This window comes from Leucopleurus acutus, assembly GCF_964270905.1.
Source record: "Leucopleurus acutus genome assembly, chromosome: 6".
NCBI classification, from domain to species: Eukaryota; Metazoa; Chordata; class Mammalia; order Artiodactyla; family Delphinidae; genus Leucopleurus; species Leucopleurus acutus.
Genome location: NC_139149.1, coordinates 101106084 through 101132309, shown reverse-complemented (window position 1 = coordinate 101132309; position 26226 = coordinate 101106084).

The following is a 26226-nucleotide window of genomic DNA, read 5'->3' as shown; positions in this document are numbered from 1 at the left end:
TGCAGAACAGTTAGAATACTGTATACCCAACGATATTTTTAAAGAAAGGTGTATGTGGAAGTGTGCAAGCATGTAAATACAGAGAAAGGAAACACAAGAAAGCATCACACTACTGGCAGAGGACCTCTCCAGGGAGATAAGTGGTGATTATACATGGGGGTGAGAGGCAAGTGTTCATGGTCTCCTAGAAGAGTCATGGTCAAGTTCATGGTCTCCTTCTATGAGGTCCCTAGAAGAGTCAAATTCATAGGGACAGAAAGTAGACAGTGCTTACCAAGGGCTGCAGGGAGGAGGGGATGGGGAGTTAATGTTTAATGGGTACAGAGTTTCTGCCTGGGAGGATGAAGAAGTTCTAGAGCTGGATGGTGGTGATAGCTGCAGAACAATGAGAATGTACTTAATGCCACAGAACTGCATACTCAAAAATGGTTAAAATGTAAATTTCATGTTGTGTATATTTTGCCACAATTTAAAAAAATTGATTAATATGAATATTTCCATCAGGATTCATTTCCAGTGTGGAACATCTGAAGACTCTTGTTTGTAGGAATGGAAGTTAATGTCAGGAGGTCACCAAAGGAGGAACATGTCGACCTCCCACTTATCAGACTGCATCACAGGAATTTTAACAAGGTATTTACAGGCCGAGCTTCAGTCCAAGCTCCCAACCTCAAGATCCTTTGAAATGGACTTCTTAAATGACCCAGCCTTCTAAACTCCCGACGTCCAATGGTGTGATTGAGGGACAGACTCATAACTGTCATTTAAGAAAAGAAACAAAAAATAAAGGAAAGAAAGGCCACAGTGGTTTAGCTCAGTTCTTAAATGCTCCTCCTCGGAACCTGTAGCCAAGTGAGCGCTCCAGTCTTTTTATAGTATGTGTTCACATTTACAGAGGCCGCTTCTCTATCCGAGCCGGCTTCTTGAAGACAAAGCCTCCAGTGACATCAAGTCATGAGGTGCAAACGGGACTAGAGTTAAACTACCTTGTGCCCAAACACATCACATTTGGCATCTGCACATCATTACTGAAGCCCACTGAACAAAGCAGAGGGACCACATTGATTACATCCAGCCAGACCACTTTGCGGAGGAACCAAATAAACACAAACAAACCCAAGTCGCGTAACGTTTCACTGCGCTTCTATAGGCATCTGTCAGAATAAAAGAGAGGAGATGTTTATGCTGGGACAGGAAGTCCAGGTCAAAGGTGGAGGGAGAAAGGCTCCAGTACTTAAGAAGAACCCAGGGCAGGAAAGCAAATGTCATTGATAGAAAGTCCATCATGGCCACAGGTAACCAAATATTCTCAGCCTTTGATTTTTACAGGCCGGTGATTTACGAATCATGACAAAACAGAAGGGACATACCTTGAGTTAATGCCCATTTAGATGAGGGGATAAAACCCTGGTGTTTACTCTCAGGGCTGTTAATATCTCAAATGAATACTAATCAGAGATATTTATTGAAAACGAGAATGATGCCATTTTCCGCCGTATCTCGTGTCATCTGAGCGACCTTGTACTTGAGAACCGCAAGGCAGGAATGTATTCAGCCTCCAGGAAATTGTGAAAGTCTAAATTAGCAAACTTGAGCTACCCGAGCACCCTTGAAAAATATAGAAGTAAACACTGAGGAAGAAGCAAAGAAAAACATTTGGCTAGAAAAGCGGACACAGGCCACACTCTCTTAAAAGCCTGATATTGCTTTCCCAATACAAAAGAGAAGAATAAAAACTGCATTTCCCAGTGAAACTACAGGTTGACATTGACCATGGGGCTGACCTCCCCTCAGAACCAGTCGAACATGACAGCAGAATCACAGTACTTAGAGTTGGAGGGGCCTTAGCGTGTCACCTCCCTGCTTCCCGGTCACTGGAAGAATGCCCTCCAGCCCTCCAGAGGCCGGGAGCTCACTCTCTCCCATCAAGTGACCCCACCCCAAGAGCTGAGATGAAATTGCCCTCCTTAGAGATGCAGACACCACCCCCAGTCCTGCGTGTTGCAATGAACCAGGACCAAAGGCTCCCCCCGGTGCTGCTACTGCTTTCCTGAACAGCTCTCACTGTTCCTTCTCAAATCTCCTCCAGGTAAAGTATCATCAGGTCCTTGGATGAAGTGATTTTTCTAAGCACTAGACCCCTGCCCCTGATATCCTGGTCAATATTTCCACCCTTTTTCAGCCCAAGAGTTTCTCTGAAGCACAAACTTGAAAAAGCAAATGCCTCGCACACCCTTTAATACCACTCAAAGCTGTTAATGATCAATTACCCTTGGGATGTGGGAGAGCAGAGCCCCTACCGCAGACTTTGCAGAGTAAGGTTAAAGCAGAGAAGGAGACAATCATAAGGCATTGGGCCAGGAGGGAGAAAGAGTGAGCAAAGCAAAGAAGGGGAGGAATGACAAGAACTATCTTAGCCTCCATCACAATTTTACCCAAGGTGGATATGGTACACGGATGTGCACGCGCACACGCACACACACATACACACACACCCCACATTCATTAAGTAGCCCAGACAGGCAGCCAAATAGCTCAGTGTACCACCCGACCCGATGTCATCCCGCTGACCATTAATGGATCCTGCATCTTCCCCGCTGTAACAACTTAATCACTTACGCATCATCTTGTCTCCATATGGACTTAGAGACAGTGTTTGGGTAAAGAGCTTCAACCTCTTTACAAGCCGCCCAATAAAGATAAGTGGAAGTACCAAAATTCTCCATGAACTAAAACCTCACACTGCCAAGGCTCCTCACACATAATACTTTCTGAGGGCGATCAGGAGCCAGATGGAATAACCTAATAAAAGTTAAAACCAGGGGCAGGCAGAGCTATAATGCATGTGGTCAAATGAGCATTTCTGATATGGAAATTTCCTTTGCAGAACTGAATAGGTTCTCTAGGCATTTTCCAGACTTGGATTTCTCTAGATGATTTTTCAGTTCCAGCTCTCCATCATCACCCCACTCCCTAACCCCCAAATCTGTCCTATAACTTACGAAATCAGGTAGTTTTTTCCAAGTCTTTTTGTATTAAGGTTATTAGGAAAGAGTAAAACCCTCTTCAGACTGCAAATGTCAAAACTCAATCATTTATTTACCTTTGTCTAATATAATTAAGATAGGAACCGTTTTTTTCCTTGCATGATGATGAGTCCTTTAAAGATCAGACCATTTCAACTCATTTTCTTACACTGCACCGGGGAGCACAATGCCCCCTGCTCAAGCAAGCGGAGATAAAAAAATAAAAGGAGGGGTATTAAAAAGGGGGGTAGAAGAAGTGAGATATCAGTCAGAAAAAATCGTGGATGTGTTTCAGTTGCCTATCAGCTTTACAAAGCACTTTCACTCAGTGACCTTGAGTCTCACACATGCTGCAAGGCAAGCAGAGAAGTAGTCATCGGCCCCATTTTATGCACAAGAAAACTGAGGATCAGAGAAGTTAAGGAATTTGTTCCGTGTCCTAATGACTCACAGACCCAAATAAGTAGTCCAGCCTGCATTTGGGTCCCACCTGTCACTCTTTTGAAGAGCTACTAGAAGACCTGCCTGGCTCTGGCTTTCTTGCAAAACTGGAGATCCTGAGCGGTTCTCCCGGCTGTGCCCTTCTCCTGCCTTTGGATCCCTTGCCTACCCAATGTCAACCCAACGCCATCAACACCTATCAAGAGCATCTGATTACGCCCTCCCACCCACCTCTCCAGCCAGCCCGCAGGTGGTCAAGTATCCTGATAAATTAACTCCCACTACAGCATTCTCCTCGGAACCCAAGGAGATTAAGTACCCTGCCAAGGTCCACAGTTAGTTAGTTGTAGCACCAGGATTTGAACCCCAAACAGGGTATAATCCAGGCTTTATCACAGGCATGGTGAAGTAAACACTCCCAGAAATCCGTGATGACAACACTTGGGAAGTTACATTCTCTGCATACATCATACTAGCGTTGAGAGTTACGAGCAGTGAAAAAGACTCATGAACTTTATAATTATGCTAAGCATGGGTGTCAGGAGGCAAGATTGTAACGATTCACCATACAGAAGCAGTCTTGCACTTGGAGTGGTCCCTGTCACAGGGGATGAGGACCTCCTTTCCAATTGCCACCAGGTTCCACAGACCTCCAGGTTCTGTCTTTGCCCAGAACAGATCTCAGAACCTCTGTGTGAACCCAGTGGCTGACCCACCCCCCTTCCCACACCTACTACCCTGCCTCTCAGATGATGGATTAAACCTGAAGCCTGTTCATTCCCAGCAGGAACAGTTCCGGCATGCACCCAGACCGTTTCTGCCCAAATCCTTCAAAAATATGCGTCTAAGGGAAATTAAACTTCACCTGATACTTATAGCTATACCCTCAACAAAATAGAGAGAATATTCTAGATTATCCTATGAAAGCCTCTGATCAGGTTAACATTTTATTAAACACAGATACATGTCAAGCCTTGGTGCATGGGTACAACTGAAGACCATGATGATGATGCCAATCACCACTTACTGGGCTTGGACTCCACTCCACACGCTGTGGCAGTTCCGCATTAACATTACCTTATTTACTGCTCATTAACCCAGAGGTATATATTATTATTATTCCCATAGCAGGTGAGAAGACCAGGGCCTACACAGTGATTAAGAAATTTGCCCATGGTTAAATACGCATCCAGCCAGGACTCAACTCCTGTTTGAAACGTCCTGGACTCTTAATTGCAGTATTATTAAAACAGGCCTAGGCAATGAGAAAAACTCAAAAAGTTTGAGATTTTCTGGAACGAAACGCAAATACGCAAGTGCTTATTTCAAACTCCGAGCCTACACTATGAGGCTGGATCCTGGCAAATAAACAGACACTACACACAAGCTCCTTCTCAAAGTACCAGTTTCTGTTCTGGGGCCAACTCTAAATACCATATAACCAGACTTTCTCTGTGTATTTTTGGAACTTACTCAGGCATAACAGGAATGAAAACACTCATCCACTGTAGGGGGAAATGGAGATGAAGTGTGGAAGAAACGCTCAGCAAGCAATGCTGCTGTGAAAAAAGAGGAAGGAGAGCTGAGACCCTCCTCCCTTGTTTTGGGTGGAGTGGAACCCATCCCATCTGACTTGGCCATTGCCCTGGGGTCCTTCCTTAGCTTTCTTGCCCAGCCTTTCTTAATCCTTTTCTGTCTGCCTGTCTTCTTTCCCCTATGCTCTTTTCCCTCTGACCACCATAATTAATGGACTGGAAGGAGACATACATAGAAAGGTACCCAGAGGAGTGAGAATAAAATGCACAAGATCAGGTTATGCTGCATCTCATTCCTTTGCTCCTCCAGTGAAAGACTCTGCTAATCAAATAACAGGGCAGGGCTTCCCTGGTGGCGCAGTGGTTGAGAGTCCGCTTGCCAATGCAGGGGACACGGGTTCGTGCCCCGGTCAGGGAAGATCCCACATGCCGCGGAGCGGCTGGGCCCGTAAGCCATGGCCGCTGAGCCTGCGTGTCCAGAGCCTGCGCTCCACAACGGGAGAGGCCACAACAGTGAGAGGCCCACGTACCGCAAAAATAAATAAATAAAAAATAACAGGGCAGTAGGAAGGGACAGAAAATCCATTGGCCTAGGAATGAGTAGCTCTGGATTCTAATCCTGACCAAGCAGGCGTGTGAGCTAGAGCCTCTATTTCTTTGACTACAAAATGGGAGACAACAAAACCATCTTTCAAGTTCCTTCTCATTTTTGAACCCTTGAGGTTCTGCAGCTGGAAACAGTATTACAAAATAATTAGTATTATAAAATAATAATAATAATATTACAAAATAATTGGCCCACTCTCTGATGAAGTGGCTCTTAGGTGAGACCCACAGACTCTTGGCTACCCTCCTCCATCTAATTACTGATCTGGTTATTATTTAGTGACTGATCATTGTAAAATCAACAGAGATAATCTAGACCTTCCAAAGTGGATATTTTCTTCTCTTGATAGCCTACTTATAAAACAAATCCAATAACTGCCTAACTTCTGCTTCGAGCAGCAGGGACATACCTAAAGATGACGATCCTTTCTAATTTGAGAAGGGTCTCCAAGCAACAAGTGTGAATAATCTTTTCCAGTCCGTGTGCTTTGGCTTTACATTATTTCCACACTAATGTTGACTTTGTCAGACTTCTCAGGCAAAGAGACCCGTGAAGACAAATAAGTATAAAGTTTAAACGCTAGACGTTTATCTTCTTTTCAATCCATCTTCAAGGTGAACCCGTCCCTTCACAGGAAAGACAGCTCTTCTGGATTTCAGGAGCTTATCCCCAGTCCTCGGGCAAAGTTACAATCTGTTAACAAAGGACTATTGTAATCAAAGGAATCTAACAGAAAGGTTTCCCTTGCCACTTGCCTGGGAAAGAAAATTTTTCTTTCCCTAACTACTTATTAAAGTTCTCATGTTTAAATCGGGGATATTTCAGTGACATCAGAATACAGACCAACCCTGAGCCTTTGTGCAAACTTAAATTACCTCTTGAAAATGTTCTGTTAACTTTCAATTTTCTTGTATTTTCCTTTATTTTTTTCATACCTTGCTACATTCTTTGAACTTCGTTGAAGGTAGCTATTTAGAATTTGCTAGATTAGACGGACTGAGCATTTCAGTTCTGTTGAGCACACGCATCTGATAAGTCTTTGATGCATATCTCTATCGGCTTGTGGTAAGGGCAAAAATTAAAGGCAGGTGGGAAAAGCAAGCTGAGCGCCTAAGAGGCAAATCTAGAACATGTTATAACATTGTTGTCATTGGCTGGGGTCAGGGCTCTGCATCTTTCCCCCACATCAGGAGTTGGGGTTTGTTTGGCGACACAGAGGGAGGCCCCTGATTGGATTCATATTGGGCTGACAGTGGGAGGAAAAAACCTCTGGAGCTGCTGCAAGGCAGGGAAAGAGTGGATCCTGGTGGCCAGACAGGAAAGCAGCAAAGGGAGGGGGCCGTGGCTCAGGACTTCTGAAGGTGGTACCTTCTGGTTTATCTGCATGTATTAACAACTGGTACCTTGAATAAATTTTTTAAAAAAAATTGTACCTTTAGCAAAACTCATCATTCTTGGTGTGTAAATTAACATCCCACTTTGAAAGTCAGAATAATTGATTCCTTACTATTTAGGAGATATTCCTAAAGTTGGATTCCAAGACTGGAAGGTGATTTAGAAATTCCAACCATGATAAAAATCAGAGGTTTATATCACAATGGCAACTCCTTGCTCTGCTCTTGTGTTTGTCCTCTTCCTCCTTATCCTTTCCTGGAACTGAGTGGTTGGAGAAAAGGAAAAAAACATGCAGAGAAAGGGAGGGTAGGCAGGTTTAGAGAGCCAGCTTTTTCCCTCCTTGCTGTCACCAAAACCAAGAGGCGTCAGCAGCTGGACTGGCTACCTTGAATCTTCTATCCTCTGTGTATGAAATTCCCCTCATTTTATCCTTGAAATGTATCCATATTTCCTTGTCAGCAGAGTTACCACTCAAACAAAACATTGTAAACGCTCAAACAGGCTCAATCCAGGCTCTGAGACTACAGACACACCTTGGGGAGAAAAGTTTGCGTTCTCTGCCAAAGGTACCGTGCTTTGGCTTACCAGAAAAGGATAAACGGAATTTGTTTCACACCCTCATGCCTGCACTATTTGTGCACAAACTTTTGGTAGGCACCTGAAAAATAAACCAGAGGGTGTGTGTCGGCACCCTGAGCAAGTGCTCCGCTAGCTTTCTGGGGGCAAATAACCTCTTATTTGCTGAGTCATTCCTATAAAGCCATTTCTAGGAGGCATTGGCCAACACCCCCAGAGTACTGGAGGCTGCCCAGGAGACGGTGCATTGAGAACAGCCCAGGACACAGTCATGGGAGACTTGGGCTTCATGGGGCACTTGGCTGTGAGCTCCATGATGCCACTGAGTACCCTCTAACGCCCAGAAACTTGCCATGGAGTCCTCTCTGTGGTGTGAATGCCAAGCAGAGAGCCCCTGTGTGCCATCCTGGAGACAGCTCGAGCTCCCTCCAGCTCCAGGCTCCACGCTCTGGACTCCGTTTTCACGTTACACTTGGTTGTCGCTGCCACGTAGGGCACCAGGGAGACACGGAGGCTGGCCTGGGACGGGATGAGATGCTACACATGCACAGCCCTCACTAGAAGGAACTCCACCTTTCTCCCTGGTCCTGGTCAATCCTGGGGATCCAAGCTCCACTTTCACACCTCCCATATCCTGCCCCTCTGTCCCCTTTCCTTTTGTTTTCTCCCAACTCCTACCATACTAATAAGAGCTAACCTTCACTGAATGCTTACCTCGTGCCAGGGGCTTTATATGGTTTAACTCAATTAACCTTGTTGTGATCCCCATTTTAATTAGGAGGAAATTGAGACTGGAGGGTTAGCAAGCTGCCCAAGATCACAAAGCTAGAAAGTAAGGATTTGAAGGCAGATTTTGAATTGCCTGAACTTACGCCCTTATCCCATTACATTATCCTTCCCCTGCTGTTGGGATATTGATCACATCACGGTTGCCCTTGATATTCACTTAAAGGCTGTGTAAAAAGGAGGAGGGGTGAGAGAAGTGTAGGTTCACACCACAATGCTAAAAAGATTGCTGCATACATTGTTACCTTTCCTTAACACCAGACTTCTGGCTGGGTGCTCTGCAGACCATCAGTGTCAAAATCATCTGGGAAGCTTGTTAAAGATTCTTGCTCTGGGGCCCTAACCCACATCTGCTCAGTCAGATGGCTGAGGCTGGGGCCCAAAAACGTGCAGGTTCAGTAATCTCCCCAGGTGATTCTTACATACCATTAATATTTAAGAACCACAAAACTGCTCTCAAATGATCTATGAAACAATATCTGTTGGCACTAAATTTTGGGGGGTTGAGGGGGAATTGAAGGGATATTCTTCCATGTTGGTCCAATGAAGCACAGATGTAGTGGCAAAAAGCATATTTGAAAAAGGATTCATGGGACTTCCCTGGTGGCGCAGTGGTCAGGAATCCACCTGCCAATGCAGGGGACACGGGTTGGATCCCTGGTCCCGGAAGATCCCACATGCCGTGGAGCAACTAAGCCCATGCACCACAACTACTGAGCCTGCGCTCTAGAGCCCGTGAGCCACAACTACTGAAGCCCACGTGCCTAAAGCTCCATGCTCCGCAACAAGAGAAGCCACTGCAATGAGAAGCCCACACACCACAACAAAGAGTGGCCCCTGCTCACCACAACTAGAGAAAGCCCACGTGCAGCAACGAAGACCCAACACAACCAATAATTAATTAATTAATTAATTTTTTTAAAAAAAGAAAAAGGATTCATCATCTGTTCCCTGACAAGACGTTTTTAGGAAAAGAAAAGAAACACAGCCATCCCCCAAAAAATTGAAAGTGGAGGGAAATTCAGTTGTTAACTATAAGGTTACTTGATTTGTTTTCATTAGTTGTTTGTTTTGATTTGATTATTCTCCTCTTGAAAGATGTTTTAATTTGTAGCATCCACATTCCTTAAAATGCTCTTGCCCTGCAATTTCCAAGGAAATCTGGAGCTGGTGGTCCCACAGGAATGATGTCTCATGCCGGGAGCTGCCCACAAGCTCTCAGAACCCAACAGGAAACAGAATGGCGCCATGACCACTGGTGAATCGCCAGGCATGATCAGTTTCCTGGGCAAGGGGCTGTACTTAGAAATACTGTCATGGATACATAGAGTTTTGGACCTGGAAAGAACTTCAAAGATTATCGAGTGGAGTCCTCAACAGTTACAGACTAGGGACAGGAGGAACCAGCTAGCACTAAGAACCCAGACTGGGGCTTCCTCCTCCCCATCCAGGCTCTGGAAAGAACCCACCAGTGTTTCCTGAAGGTCAGTGATATGTATAATCCTTCAGAATTTTATCTCCTTTCTGCCTCACCTTGCCATCCATGCTATTATTAACATTACTCTCTTTTTTTTTTTGCGCTACACAGGCCTCTCACTGTTGTGACCTCTCCCGTTGCGGAGCACAGGCTCCGGACGCGCAGGCTCAGCAGCCATGGCTCACGGGCCCAGCCACTCTGCGGCACGTGGGATCTTCACGGACCGAGGCACGAACCCGTGTCCCCTGCATCGGCAGACGGACTCCCAACCACTGCGTCACCAGGGAAGCCCCTCAGCTCCTGTTTTTACTCAAATTTACTCAAGAAGAAAATTTCGAGTTGGTACTGTAAATGGAAGATCCCAACCCTCCTTGTCTGAACTCACTGAAACTGAGCGACAGGGTGGATTTAGATAAGGAGGGATGCTCTTCTAAAGTCTAGCTAGAAACATCACCTGCCTGGGACTCTAAGCCTGGAGCCTGCTCTCTCTGTCAAACGGAGAGATTGGCAAGGGTCAGAGGACTGTTACAGCTATACTACTGTTCAACTGAGAGGCAACCTAATTCAACTGAGGATTAAAAGGAGAACTGGAAGTAGGGAGGGGTGGTACTGCCACTGCCTCTGGCCCACTGGCGGGGCTCGTTCTTTGGCTAAGGATGCCTACACTTTGGTTAAGGCCATGCTCCACTGCTCCGCTGCCCCAGGCCGTGTTCTCACTCTTGCCACATCTCCTTTTTGGTTGTTTTTCTTTGTGCTATGCAAAGACACTAGACCCTGTCATAATGGACTTGGCAATGGTCACCCCTTTCCAGCTAAAAGCATGAATGAAGAGACAGTCTGCTCTTTTCCTTTCTTTTCCCACTGGTGGATACCATGCTCCAAAGCAATGAAATGTACACAGGTCAGAGGTCTTAAATTATTCCTCTGCTAGAACATCTAACATGTCTCCTGCCACCTATAAAACAAAGCACAAATCCCTTCATCCAGCATTTAAGGCCCTCTACAACCTGATCCCAACATATTTTTCACAGCATCAAAGTCCTTGAGAGTTAGGAAGGATTTAGAGTCCTTCCATTCCAATTGAGTCTCTAGCCAGCCCTCCAGTACTTCAGAATCGACCAGAGATCGTGGTTCTCAGCCTAGCTGCCCATTAGAATTGCCTGGGGAACTCTGAAAACTCCCAAAGCCTGGCTGCACCCAAGACCCACTGAATCAGAAACTCTGTAGGTGGACCAAGGGATCACTAGTTTTAAAAACTCAGACGATTCCAACACGCAACTAAGAGAACCACTCCTCCTGGGCTACACCTCATACCTACGGAAACACGATCTCCAGGGGGTGGGATCCTGGAATCTGTATTTTAAATAGATACACAGGACCTTGTAATGTGAAACCAAGTTTCAGAACCAGAACTAGTCCAACTTCCATAGTCTAGAGATTATGAAACAGAAGCTCCAAGTTGCTAAATCATAGAACCAGTGACAAAAGCTAGTTAGTGGCAGAGGGGAAGCAGAATCCATGTCCAAGGTTCCTCCCATGATGCTCTGCTGCTGTCTAACCTTTTCTCCCCCCCAGCTTTCATGTACACCTTGTCCTCCAGCCGGGCCCATCTGTCCACTGACCCCTAAATTCATTTATGTCATGTTGATGCCACTGCCCCCACCTGGAATAGCCATGCCTTTTTTTCCAGTTTAACTAAGTCCTGGCTCGGCTTCCTTTTGGGCTGTTTCCACTTCCTGCATAAGCTCTCTCAGCCTCCACTCCAGCACAGACCACCTCTCCTTCCTTTCCACCCCGTAGCACTTATGGTCACATTTAGCCTTGAGTCACTCTGTAATAACACAGGATAGAAATTCCCAGAGGGCAGAGACTATGGCTTATGCTCTTCTCATATCCACCCGGTTCACTCAGAATAAGCACTCGACAAAGGCTCTTCCATTCCCAGATAGCAAGCCTCAAGACTCATTCAAGTATATACCTTGTTGAAAATCACCTTTTGGGCCCCTTGCAAAAATCTGTTGCAAGCAGAAGGAAAAAAAGAGAATTGCTTTCTGTATTTCTCTTTTTCTCTTCAGTTTTTAAAAAAAATACCCTTGAGGTTTATGTCACTCACAGTCAAGTGGCAGTGAACTTGATGCCCAGAGTACCCAACTTTTCAAGAGACCAGCATGACATATGTGTAGATATTAAGCATGTCTTCTTTTGTGTGCTGTCGTTCAGTAAATGTCAGTGGCTTTTCAAAACAATAGACAATCCTGGGCTATTGCAGCACCTGCACATGTATTGCTAGAAACCACTCAGTCTTAGAAACAAGCAGAAAATCCCCGTAATGCCTCAGGGAATAAAGGGAAATACAAATATGGCAGTTCTCATCATCTACCTCTTCAGCAGTTGGCTTAATTGATGTCTTCAAATCAAAAAGCACCAAAGCTTCCAAACCTGGAGTTTGGCTTTAAGATTTCTCATTAAGAAAATTCTCTGGTTTCTAATTGGTTTGTTAGAGTTTTACTAAGTTGTATGGATACTTTTTGTGCAGATAAGTGACCAAGGTATAAATTATCTTGTTAGTAGTTAACACTGAGGACTTCATGCTGGTAGAAATGTAAAATGGTGCATCACTTTGGAAAATAGTCTAGCAGTTCTTCAAAAGGTCAACCACAGAGTTACCACATGATCCAGCAATTCCCCTCCTAGGTATATTATATGCCAACACAGAAACTTGTATATAAATATTCATAGCAGCAGTATTCACAATAGCTGAAAAGTGGAAACAACCCAAATGTCTATCAATTGATGAATCAATAAATAAAAATATGGTATACCCATACAACAGAACATTATTCAGCCATGAAAAGGAACGAAGCACTGACACATGCTGCAACATGCATGACCCTTGAAAACATTATGCTGAGTGAAAGAAGCCAGTCACAAAAGACTACATAGTACATGATCCCATTCATATGAAACAGGCAAATCTACAGAGACAGAAAGTAGATTAGTAGTTGCCAAGGGCTTGGGGGAGAAAGGGTTTGGGAAGAAATGGGGAGTGACTGCTAAACGGTATAGGGTTTATTTGTCGAGAAATGAAATGTTCTAAAATCAACTGTAGTGATGGTTGCACATCTGAATAAAGTAAAAACCACTGAATTGTACACTTTACACGGGTAAATTATAAGGTATGTGAATTATATCTCAATAAAGCTGTTACTTTTTTAAAAGTTTAATAAGAGAAGATCAAGGGTTCCAATCTCTCTATATACCTCTTACTAGCTCTGCAGTCTTGAGCACCTTGTTTAACCTCTCTAAGCCTCAGTTTCCTCATCTGTAAAATGGACCTGCATTATTGTAAGAATTAAGTATAATAATCCACATGGAGGGTTTAAACTTACAGTAAGCTCTCAATAAATGTTGACTATGTTTCTTAACTCCTAGAGAAATAGTGTAAATCTGGGTGTCTCCTGCCATAAACCCATCTGAATGAAATATCATCTCACGCCTGTTAGAATGGCCATCATCAAAAAGACAAGAGGTAACAAATGCTGGTGTGGATGTGGAGAAGAGGGAGCTCTTGTAAAAAGGAAACATTTATGGATGATCCTCAAGAAATTAAAAATAGAATTACCATACAACCCAGCAATTCTACTTCTGGGAATATATCCAAAGGAAAGGACTAACTTTATATATATATCTTATAACTTTAAGTATATCGGCACCTCCATGTTCATAGCAGTATTGTTTACAATAGCCAAGACATGGAAGCAACCTAAGTGTCCCTAGATGGTTGAATGGATAAAGAAATTGTCACGTATATATAAACATATAAAGGAATACTATTCAGCCATAAAAAAACAAGGAAATCTCACCATTTGCAATAGTATGGATGGACTTTGAAGGCAGTATGCTAAGTGAGGTAAGTCAGACAGAGAGAGCCAAATACTGTATGATCTCACTTACATGTGGAATCTAAAACAAACAAACAGAAAAACCAAACTCATAGAGAAAGAGATCAGACTTGTGGTTAGCAGAGGCGGAGGGAGGGGGAAGGGGAATTGGAGCAAGGTGATAAAAAGGTACAGACTTCCAGTTACAAGATAAATAAGTAGTAGGGATGTAATGTACAACACGATGACTACAGCGAACACTGCTGTACGATATATAAGAAAGTTGTTAAGAGAGTGAATCCTAAAAGTTCGAATCACAAGGAAAAACTATTTTTCTTTTTAACTTTCTTGTTTTTTATTGTATCTATATGAGGAGACGGATATTAGCTGAACCTACTGTGGTCATTATTTCAAAATATATGTAAATCAAACCATCATGCTGTCCACCTTTATCTTAAACAGTGATGTATGTTAATTATTTCTCAATAAAACTGAGGGTAGGGGGAGACATGTTTCCCCTCTCTGCATAATTTCCATTGCAGCTTCTACAGTGACATTCCAGAACTTTTGGAGGCTCTGAAGAGCTAACCAAGAGAAGAACAGCATATTTATTATAGCAATGGGTGGAAGGTAAATGGAAGAATGCTTACCTGCCGGGCACACCTCACATATCTTCACAGGCTCAGGAAAATTCCACTGTGAAGGGCACTGAAGCTATTACTATCTGGAGGAGCCCGCCAGTGACAAAGTATGCGCTAGGTGTCAGCTCAGCCAGCTTTCATTCCTGCTGAGAAATATCACCATATCATTCAACCCAGCTCAAGTCTCACCTCCTCTCTCAAGACTTTCTGACCATCCTAGTCTCCAGTGATTACTCCTACCATTGAATTCCTGTAGAATTAATGCGATAACATATGAAATCACCCAGGACTGAGGCCAGCACCTTAGCCACTGCTCAAAAACCATCTCCCAGCCATCCTGTAGCACTGATGATTGGCACTGGTCCTGTGGCTCCCAGCAAACTCCACTGTGTGTTGTCATTTACCCTTTTATATAGCCATTTTCCATCTCCCCAACTCATCTGTAAGCCCAGGGAGGACAGGGACCCCATAGTATAGTTCCCCATTTCCCAGCATCATGAACTCCTCTGTAATAAGGTACTCAATAAACATTTGTTTATGATGATAATCCCCATCCCTCCTTTTTCTGCAGAAAATTATCTGTGAATATGTGGGGGGAAGTAGTACTGTAAATAGTATTCAATGTAAAGGCCTGTTTTGCCATTTCGATTCCCAAGCAAATATGCGTGAATAAACGGAAAAACTGATTTTGAAAACAGCAGGAGTAGAACAAAGTCGTGCTTAGTAGAGGGCAAAATGTACTCAAGGAAAGTTTATAGCTAACTTAGTTGACCCAGCCCTCCCCAGCCTCCATCAGGTTGCCATTATGAATCCAGGGCCGATTCTCTAAGGGGTCAGGGTAGGAAGTATTATAAGTGTATGGCCAGAGATAGGACATGGAGTCTGCAAGAAAGGAGTCTGCATCTCAGGTCTACCTTGCTCTAGTTCAACATGTTACAGAACAGCTCTGAGCCTCAATTACCTGGCCTGTCACTTACTATGGGGTAATAAAATCTCTATCTTAGTATCATTGTGAAGGGAAAGGCTCAATAGATGGCAACTCTAATTACTGCAGTGCTTTAATCAGGAATTTTTGGAGGTGCCAGAATACCCCGAACCCCCAAATCCTTTCTCAGTCACTTACTAGCTGAATTATCTGGGATAAGTTAAAGCTTCCTCCCCTGTAAAATGGGGATAACCATTTCTACCATTTAGTGCATGTGACAAAGATCACCAGCTAGTCATGAAGGGCTCCCTGGAGCATTCTTCCTGGGTGCTCAGCTAGGCTACATTTGCCAGCCAACCTTGAAGTCAAGGATGTCCCTGAGACTCAGTCTTAGACAATGAAATGGGTACAGGAATGATAATGTGTAACTTCTAAGCCAGAATCATAAACCCCCCCACACACACACTCTGCATACTCTGTTCACTCCCTCCCCTGAAGGTTGACATTAAAGGAAAACTCAGAAGTCCCACGTTGTAGAAGGCAGAGCTTCCATCAGCCTGGGTTCCCTAGTCTCTGTGTGGAGCAGAAGTCCCACCCCCTTCACTCACCCCCATCTTTGATACCATTGTCCTTGTAAAGGAAAGATAATCTATCGTGTTAAGTCACTTACATTTGGGGGTTTATTTGCTATAGCAGTTTAACACTGATACTAATACTTGTCCATGTACATAGGCTTTTTTTTTAACCTCTTTTTTTAAACATTTCTTTATTGTGGTAAAGTCACATAATAGAAAACATACTATTTTAACCCTATTTAACCGTCCAGTTCAGTGGCACTAAATACATTCACACTGTTGTGCAACTCACCATCATCCATCTCCTGCATTTCTCACCTTCCTAAACGGAAACTCTGTCCCCATTAAACTCTACCTCCCCCCTCCCTCCCCACCTCACCCACCCTGGCTCCCGGCATCCACCAATGTACTTTCTGACTCTATGAATTTGACTATTCTCGGTATCTTGTATAAGTGGAATCAAACAATATTTGCACCTAATGTACATTGGAATGCATTTTTAAGGTTAACTTAATATATGTCCTGCAAACAGATTGAACCTTTTTTTTCTTTCCCTGTGCTATACAGTAGGCCCTCACCAGCCATCTACTTCATACATAGTAGTGTACATATGTTAATCCCAGTCTCCCAGTCCATCCCAGCCCCCATTCCCCCTTGGTGTCCATATGTTTGTTCTCTATGTCTGTGTCTCTATTTCTGCTTTGCAAATAGGTTCATCTGTACTATTTTTCTAAATTCCACATATACGCATTAATATACGATATTTGTAATACGTATAAAACTCCTGAGTCATAATAGCTCAATAATGGTTAATTCCTTTCCATTCATGGGTCTGCTACACACCTGCAAGAGTTTTCCAGGAATATTTAAATGTACGGACTGGGGCTAACCCTTAAGCTTATTATTGTCATGTAATATTTTGGGGAGGGTTCTGACCATTTGCATCTTTAAATCACTCTGATCTAGGATGTGACGCTGGCTTTGAAACCTAACCTGAAGCTGAGAGAGGCAGAGATCTGGGACAGAGACCTCACTCAGTGGATGGCAGGCCCTTTCAAGTTTTCCAAAGCAGGTCAAACTTACCTGGAATTTAGTAAGGGTTCTATAATCACACATAATGCATCTCGTTTTTCTTACTGTGACCAATTTGAGAGTATTTCTAAGTTTCTTTTATAAAGAAAATATCTGTTCATAGTTTCTATAAAATTCCAGAGTTCAACAGACAAAGAGATAAAAATTTACAACTCACACTTTTTCTCTAGCAGCTTCTTATCAAAGTCTGGATATAGTCCTTTTAAAATGCAACCCTGATTAAAGACTGCCAGCCACGCTCCACTCCACAGCCGAGCTCATCCTCTGCACGTCTGGGGCATAGGTGGAAGCTGGTGATGCAGTGCAGTGAGGATGTCTGGAGGATGGAGAGATGGGAGGGCCAGGTGGGAGGACGGAAGGATGGAGTTAAGAGAGATGGGTGAGAGGGAAGCTGGGGGCGAGGTCAGGATCACGAACACAGAACATGACTATGGAAAGCAGGAAATGATGGTCAGTTATTCCAGGCAGAAACAATGAGACAGACTTGAAGAAAATAATGGTATTAGTCATTGCTATTTAATGGGAAAATAATTTTAAATCGACTGGATTGACATTTCTGGGAGATGGGGGCCAGGGCTAAGGGTTCATTTGGGGCATAAGCAGGAAGTGCTTCCCTGCCACATCTCCTGCTCTGGAAACACTTGGGCTGCTATGGCCTGTGACGGGCAGTGGTCAGAGAAGCAGGTGAACACACGGAGTGGCTGTGGCCAGAGTGGTACCCAGACATGTAAGCATACCAGGCAGCCCAACAGTCTGGTGTCACTTCAGACTGATATTGAGTATAGTACCTATTTAGTGGGGTAGAGGAAGCACTGGAAGGAGGTGTTTTATTCTCCAAGTTCCATTTGGGGGCACAGTCTGCTTCTCTAGTTCCTCATAATGGCCTGAGTTAACTGGGCCGCAATTTCCAATTTTTCTGGTGATGTCTTAAACACTCCGAGCAATCGCCCGGCGGGCCCGCCCCTTCAGTAGGCTCTTCCGTGTGATATTCTCTTTTGAGGTGACATCAGGGGGCAAACGCAAACCAGGCACACCTCCTTATTTTAACCCATTCGTCCTCTTTCCCACCCAGAAATGCATCTCCTCTCAGGACGAAGAGCCCTTCACATCCCTTCATGACTGACTCTTCCACACAACCAAGTGTGGACTCATACCCTACATTTCTCATGACTCACTCTGGGAAAGGAGCAATGATGAGGCAGAGAGAAAGCAAAACAGCACGACTGGGGGGCGAAATATTTCCAACCAAAGCATCTATTAAATCAATCTCATGAGAACAGTGGAGCAATTCAATACTGAACTGAGGAAACGACAAGAAAGCATCTCACTGATGAGGCAACCTGTCTCTGGGAGCTTTCTTCAGCTCTCCTGTCGTTTTTATTCCACTTCTACTCTTCCACCTTCCTGCTGGAATTTTCTCTCTCAGATATCATGGATGTGCTCGTGCGTGTGTACACATGTGTGCAGGAGAGAGAGTTTACAGTCCGTAAAACTGAACCTCCACGAGGCTATTCCAATATTTCATTTTTCTGGACTGTGAAAACCATGAATTCACATGACAGGGTTTCCAAATTATGCTAAGAGAAGGAAAAAGCTATATATATATATTTTAGGTATTTACATCTGACCAGAAATAATGAAATTGTACAAAATCATTGTAGAGAAAAGCATTTTTGTGACAGAACTTAAAGACCCAGGACATAGAGAGAAACAACTTGAATTTAGAAAACTCACAATGTCCAGACCTCTTCTATAATTTACAATAATTTGAGTCATTCTATGCAATTCTTCAGTATTGCAAAACTAAAAGGGACTGAAAATATACATATAATTAATAAAATTTAATTCTTTACCCTTCTTCTCCCTCAAAAAAATAAATTACCTGACCTTTAAAACATGTCTGTGTCTAACTTTGTTAAGGGTCGTTTTTGTGTTTTCTTTGGGTGGAAGACTGATGGTTTAGTCCAAACTGTCACTCGAAGTCTACGGGTTAAAAGGTCTTCATTTATTTATCTTGGGTGCTCATATTAACCAGTTAAATGGTTGAACAGCAGTCAGTGACTGAGAAAAACAGATATTTGAGAAGTAAAACATTCGGTACTTGAAAAATTACAGGAGTTCTTTGGTGGAGTTGATTATTCACTAATTATTGACTAAGCATAAGAAGTTGTACATTTTCCTAGCTTTGAAAATAATAAATCATTCGAAGCTCCACACATCACTCTAAATGGTTGGTACAAATTGCTCTGCAGACCCATCAAAAACAGCCTACAAGGAGCTTTTCTAACTACTGACATCCTAGACGCGTGAAACTCCACACATCACCCACCTAAACACACACACACACACACACACACACAATGTAATAGTAAAGCCACATGTAAAATTCGCCTTGATGGTGGTAAGTCATGGTGACTCTATAGATGAGGGAGGACCTTTCTACACTTGAATGAGGCCAGAGTCTACTCTTTAAAAGCAAACTCAACAGCTGCCTTCCCAGCATGGGTTACCTTCCCAACCTCCTCACGCCTGTCAGTCACACCACGGGTCTCTCAAGCGAGAAATCAGTCATCATCAGCCCTTCTCTGGCCTTCAACCCCTATACATGATCTGTGACCAAGCCCCATCACCCCCACTCAGAGCCTCTCAATTCACCCCTTCTCTTCCACAGGGAAGAATTTTTTTTAAGTCTCAACAACTACAAGGCAATGCTGTTGTTAGGACATCTCGCCCAGTATCACCACCCTAGCCCCAGGCTTCCCTACCTCCACCAGTCCTCTCTTCTGCCCTAGAGGACACAGGCTATTGCAAGAGGATTTGCTCTGGGAAATGGGAGGGAGCATGGCCCTTGCTGACACCTTGATTTTTGACTTCTGGCCTCCAGAATTGAGAAAATAAATTTCTTTTGTTCTAAGCCACTCACTCAGTTTGTGGTGCTCTGTTACAGCAGCCAAAAGAAACTGATACAAGGGCAGAGAATTACCCAGATAATCAAAAGCTTGCCTTTGGTAATAGGTAACTGAGGCCACAATTAGCTTGAAAGCCTAAATTATCTCCATCTTTACCTCGGTTCTCTCCTTTACTTTGGATCTGTATAGGGGTATATGTAATAGTCCCCGTGCAATTAATGATAATGATGTTCATTATTTTTATCATTTTATCCACCATTTATTAGGTGCCAAACTCTGGTTACTTCCATAGGTTGTCTCGTTCTGTTTCCTATCAGGCATACCAGTTTCTATCATTACCAATAGTATATATATATATATTTTTTTTTTTGCGGTACGCGGGGCTCTAACTGTTGTGGCCTCTCCCGTTGCGGAGCACAGGCTCCGGACGCGCAGGCTCAGCAGCCATGGCTCACGGGCCCAGCCGCTCCGCGGCATGTGGGATCTTCCCGGACCGGGGCATGAACCCGTGTCCCCTGCATCGGCAGGCAGACGTCTCAACCACTGCGCCACCAGGGAAGCCCACCAACCCTATTTTTTGAAGACATTAACCCATAACAAAGGTAGCCTGAAAATAAATTTCAGTTTATTCTTCTAGACATTTATACAGCCCTTTCCACTGGCAGCATCCAAGCAATACAAATTCTACTTTTCTATTCATTTGTCACCCCAGTACAACTGGGGGCTCCAGTAGGTGTCTTAACCTGCATTTTTCTGTTGGAGTTTCTGCTCTTGCCTTTGGTCCCCACGGAGGAAACACAGGCCTCCCCTCCAAGGACAGCCCAGCCCCAGAAGCACATGCTATCTGGACACCAGCAATCACCTCCTTTCCTACAAGCCCTCTGCAAAAACGATCAGAGAAGGTATCTGATGAAGAAAGCCCACGCCATCCTTGTTTGCTCCCTGGCCGTTTCTGCAAATGGCACTGTTGTGACAGGAAATTTCAAACAGATGCCCCTCGACCCTCAGTGCCCCCAAGGTGACTGATCATAGGTCAACACGTGGCTGCTTCCTGTGGGCAGAGCCAAAGGCCAGGCTTTTTCATTGGTGGCATTGGCTGTTACAGCTGCAATAGATTAGGGACAAATTCTTTTCAAAGAAAGCTTTTGTTTTGTTATTGTTTTTGTTGCTCTTACCGTGCCTAGAGACAGGCAGGGGGAAATGCAAATGTTTTTAACTGTCAGGTAATCAAATAAAATATACTTGATGATTAACTGACAGTAAAAGAGTGCACAGATATCTAAGGAGAGACATCCTTGGAACGTCCAGGAGGAAGCTTGAGGGAGGAATCTGCTGCATCACAAACATGTGATAGGATCTCCAATGCCTGACTTCAAAAGCGAGTTCCTCCCCCACTTTTCCTCTCAACTTTTACTAAAAGAACTACTAGGCAGACAGCACTATGCTTTTTTTTTCCATTTCGGTTTCTTCGTGGGTGAAAGATACACCTGGATTGAGAACAAGACAAACCTGTAATGAACCAGGCCAGGTTTATAACAAACATACCAGAAGTGGTACAATTGAATGAGTCTGCTGCCTTCCAAGAAATTATGTCAGGAGATCAAAGACTTCTTCCAGTGATACCAGAACTTGATTCCAGATATCTTGGCACTTCTCTTGGGAGAATGCCTTCAGAGTCCGTTTCTCAACCAACCACATGAAAAGCAGTGACAGTGCTTCACACTCAACCTCAATTGGGGGCCAAAACTGGCAGGGTCACCTTGGTCATTCATAGTACTCACCAGATCAGTGGTCTCAACTGGGGGTGATTTTGCCCCCCTTCCCTGGGGACATTAGCCAATGTCTGGAGACATATTTGATTGTGTAACTGGGGGAAGGAGGGTGCTATTGGGATCCTGTGGATAGAGGCCAGCAATGCTGCTAAACACCCTAAAATGCACAGGGCGGCCTCCGCCCCCCAGCAAAGAATTATCCAGCCAAAAATGTCAACAGTGCCTCCGTCGAGAAACCCTGCACTGACTAAGCCCTAAGTGACTTCAGGATGCCAAAGGCTCCCTCGGAAGATTGAGGTGTTATTCGGAAGAATATCCTGAGCCTTTTGATAGCAAATTTAACTGTTAACAGAATATTTTTTAACTGAAGTATAGCTGATTTACAATGTTGTGTTAATTTCTGTCATACAGCAAAGTGACTCAGTTATGTGTGTGTGTGTATATATATATATATATATATATATATATACACACATATATATACACATATACATGTACACATTCTTTTTACATTTCCATTATGGTTTACCCAAGACATTGAACATAGCTCCCTGTGCTATACAGTAGGACCTTGTTGTCCATCCATTCTGTACGTAATAGTTTGCATCTACTAACCTCAGACTCCCAGTCCATCCCTCCCCCACCTCGTCTCCCCCTTGGCAACCATAAGTCTGTTCTCTAAGTCTGTGGGTCTGTTTCTGTTTTGTAGACAGGTTCATTTGTGTCATATTTTAGATTCCACATATAAGCGATATCATATGGTATTTGTCTTTCTCTTTTTGACTTACTTCACTCAGTATGACAATCTCTAGTTGCATCCAAGTTGCTGCAAATGGCACTATTTCGTTCTTTTTTATGGCTGAGTAGTATTCCATTGTATATATGTACCACATCTTTATCTATTCATCTGTCAATGGACTTATAGGTTGTTTCCATGTCTTGGCTATCATGAATAGTGCTGCTATGAACATAGGGGTGCATGTATCTTTTTGAACTGGACATATATCCAGTTCTGTCTGGATATATGTCCAGGAGTGGGAATGCTGGATCATATAGTAGTTCTATTTTTAGTTTTTTGAGGAACCTCCACACTGCTTTTCACAGTGGCTTCACCAACTTACATTCCCACCAGCAGTGTAGGAAGGTTCCCTTTTTCTCCACACCCTCTACAGCATTTGTTATTTGTAAACTTTTTTTTTTTTTTTTTGTGGTACGCAGGCCTCTCACTGTTGTGGCCTCTCCCGTTGCGGAGCACAGGCTCCGGACGCGCAGGCTCAGTGGCCATGGCTCACGGGCCTAGCTGCTCCGCGGCATGTGGGATCTTCCTGGACCGGGGCACGAACCCGTGTCCCCTGCACTGGCAGGCGAACTCTCAACCACTGCGCCACCAGGGAAGCCCTGTAAACTTTTTAATGATGGCCATTCTGATTGGTGTGAGGTGATACCTCATTGTAGTTTTGATTTGCATTTCTCTAATAATTTAGTGATGCAGAGCATCTTTTCATGTGCCTATTGGCCGTCCGTATGTCTTCTTTGGAGAAATGTCTGTTTAGGTCTTTTGCCCATTTTTCAATTGGGGTGTTTGTTTTTTTGTTGTTGAGTTGTATGAGCTATTTATATACTTTGGAAATTAAGCTCTTGTCAGTCACATCGTTTGCAAATATCTTCCCCCATTCTGTAGGTTGTCTTTTAGTTTTGTTTATGGTTTCCTTTGCTGTGCCAGCAGTTTGAATAGAAGCAACATCATAAGAAAAAGATTCAGTTTCCCCAAAGGAGAATTTTAAAGAGGAACCACCCATTTGCTCTCTCTGCTCACTCTCTTGGTCACCAAAAATGTCGCTCCTGGGGCTTCCCTGGTGGCGCAGTGGTTGAGGGTCCACCTGCCAGTGCAGGCGACACGGATTCGTGTCCCGGTCCGGGAGGATCCCACATGCCGTGGAGCAGCTGGGCCCATGAGCCATGGCCACTGAGCCTGCGTGTCCGGAGCCTGTGCTCCGCAAAGGGAGAGGCCACAACAGTGAGAGGCCCGCGTACCGCAAAAGAAACAAAAGTCACTCCTGCTCAGACATGACCTCCCGGGATGTTTCAATTACTGTCTCCCAGGCTGGAGGTTTGCAGCTTCCTTTCTTTTTGAAGCTGCTAAATCTTTTCTCAAAATGAAATTGTAGTTATGTGGAATCCAATGTAAAAAAAAACAATTACAGAGCTACTCTGCTTGCAGAAAGGGAAGAAAGGAGGGGTTGGAAACTTCCCTATGCAGCGCCAGCCTTAACCATCACCCTCTCCCCCTGCCCACCCCAACCACTGTCCAGTAGCTGAGCTGTGGAAAGTGCAGACTGAGTGGACCAGGAGACCTTGCATGTTTGTATGCTCACTTCATGACAACATAATCTGACCCTTTGACCCCAAAATATATTCCCTTGGAAATGTTTCTGTCATGTCAATTTATCTACTAAGTTCTGAGAACAACAGCATTGACCATCTTTTCTTGATGACTTCTAACTAATTAGAAACTCACTTATGTGAATAATACATAAGTATAATTTATAAGCAGTAGAAATAACCACAAAGTAGGTGATTTTATTTTTTTTAAAAAATGAATCATTTCAGCATGCCTTAGGCACTTCTCTTCCCTCCTGACACCCACCTTCAATGTGCTGAAAATGATGCCGTGCTTATAAAGCAATAATTAGAAACTTTTATTCTAATTCACCACTTGGAGCCTGGGAAATATGATGGCTTAAGGCCAAGATCACATTCTACACTCCTAATTCTATGGGATGCTCATCTTTCTTCAAAATAGTCAAAAGCTACATCAGCTGAAATGATGTATCTAACACTGTAAAAAGTGTTTGGATTAAAATTCCAAAACATCAATAAAGAAATGCAGAGAGAAAATCATTCCCAAATACACCAGAGGCCATCTGGACTGAGCCCCAGCCAGCTTGGAAGTTCTCAAAACTGCTATTTTCCATCACATACAAAAAGCCCCAATTCTGCCTGTGGCAGCCAGCCTCCAAGATGGTTCCCAATGACTCCCCCACCTCCTGGTATTCATACCCTTATGTAGTCCCCTCCCACGTTCTACCAGGACCAGGTCTGCATGGCCAATAGCATACGGCAGAAGTGATGATTTGTCACTTCTGAGGAAGCTAGCTGCCATGTTATAAGCTGCCCTACGGAGAGGCCCACATGGCAGGGGACTGAGGGAGGCCTCCAGCCAACAGCCAGTGAGGAAATGAGAACCTCAGCATAGGAGTCTGCAAAGAACTGAGGCTTTCCAACAGCCATGTGAATGAGCTCGAAGAGGACCCTCCTTCGGTCAAGCCTTCAAGCCTCTGAGACTACAGCCCAGCCAAGGCTTGACAGCCATGAGATACCCTGAACCAAAAGCACATAACCAAGCCACTTCTGGATTCATAACCCTCAGAAAGTGTGTGAGATTATAAATGTTCCCTATTTTCAGCTGCTTAAACCATATCCTCAGACCCAAGAGGGTTCAATCATAAAAACTGGGGTCCGTAAGGTATCTGAAGATGAGGTCAGAGGAGCTCAAAGGACTGGGGAACTCCAACTATGGGCATAAATCAGAGGGCAAAAGTCTAGCTGAGATTCTAGTTATCATCACAGAGATGGATGGAGAGAGCAGTAGGAGAAAGCTACTGCGAGAACTTCGTAAGCTTCTAGAATCAGCTTGTTATTTTATCATGTATTTCCATGAAATGATCAATACATGAAACAAAAAGGGTCTGTGGACTTTCTACTGAGACAACAAAAAGTTGAGAAAATGGACTTCTATGCCTTAGCCAAGTTTTGGGGGGTGGAAGAATCCCAAGATAAGGAAGCAGGCTGACGCTCTGAGACCACGAATAACAGAAAAGGAGAAAATACAGATGTGATATGAGCCTGCAATGGGGGCTGAGAGCTTAACTCACTGAATTATTCATTTAAAAAACATTAAATGAGCATTTACCACATTCCAGACAGTGTGCTAAGGATGGTAATAACTACAGAATAGCATAATAGTCAGATACAGGCATGCATTGGATGCTACGGGAACCTAGGAAGAGACATCATAAATCATAATGGAGGAGGGAGATCAGAAAAGGCTTTCCAGAGTAATTGGGATATGATGTGAGTTTTGATGAACTAGTTAATTTTCAGAACACTAGCAGAAAAGCATCCATGGCAAACGTAACAGACAAAGGCACAGAAATGTCAAACGTTGTGATATCCTGGGAGAACTGCAGAGATTATAGTATACTTGGAGGGACGAATACATCCAGGAGGGCTGCATAAGAGAGGGATAGATAAGGAAGGAATTCATGAATTAAAGTATTAAGTTTTAACCTGGAAACTAAAACCTATGGTTAACCATTGAAAAGTTTTAAACATGTATGCATTCTATTCATTCAACAAACATTAATGGAGTATCTGTCCTGGGCAAGGCATTGTGCTAGGATAGAGCTAGGGATACATCACTGTATAAGACAAATATGGTGCCTGCCCTTGTTGCATGTATAATTCAGAAGAAAAACAACTGCATTAATGACTTAGTGTTTTAGGTAGATCCCTTCAGCAGTTGTAT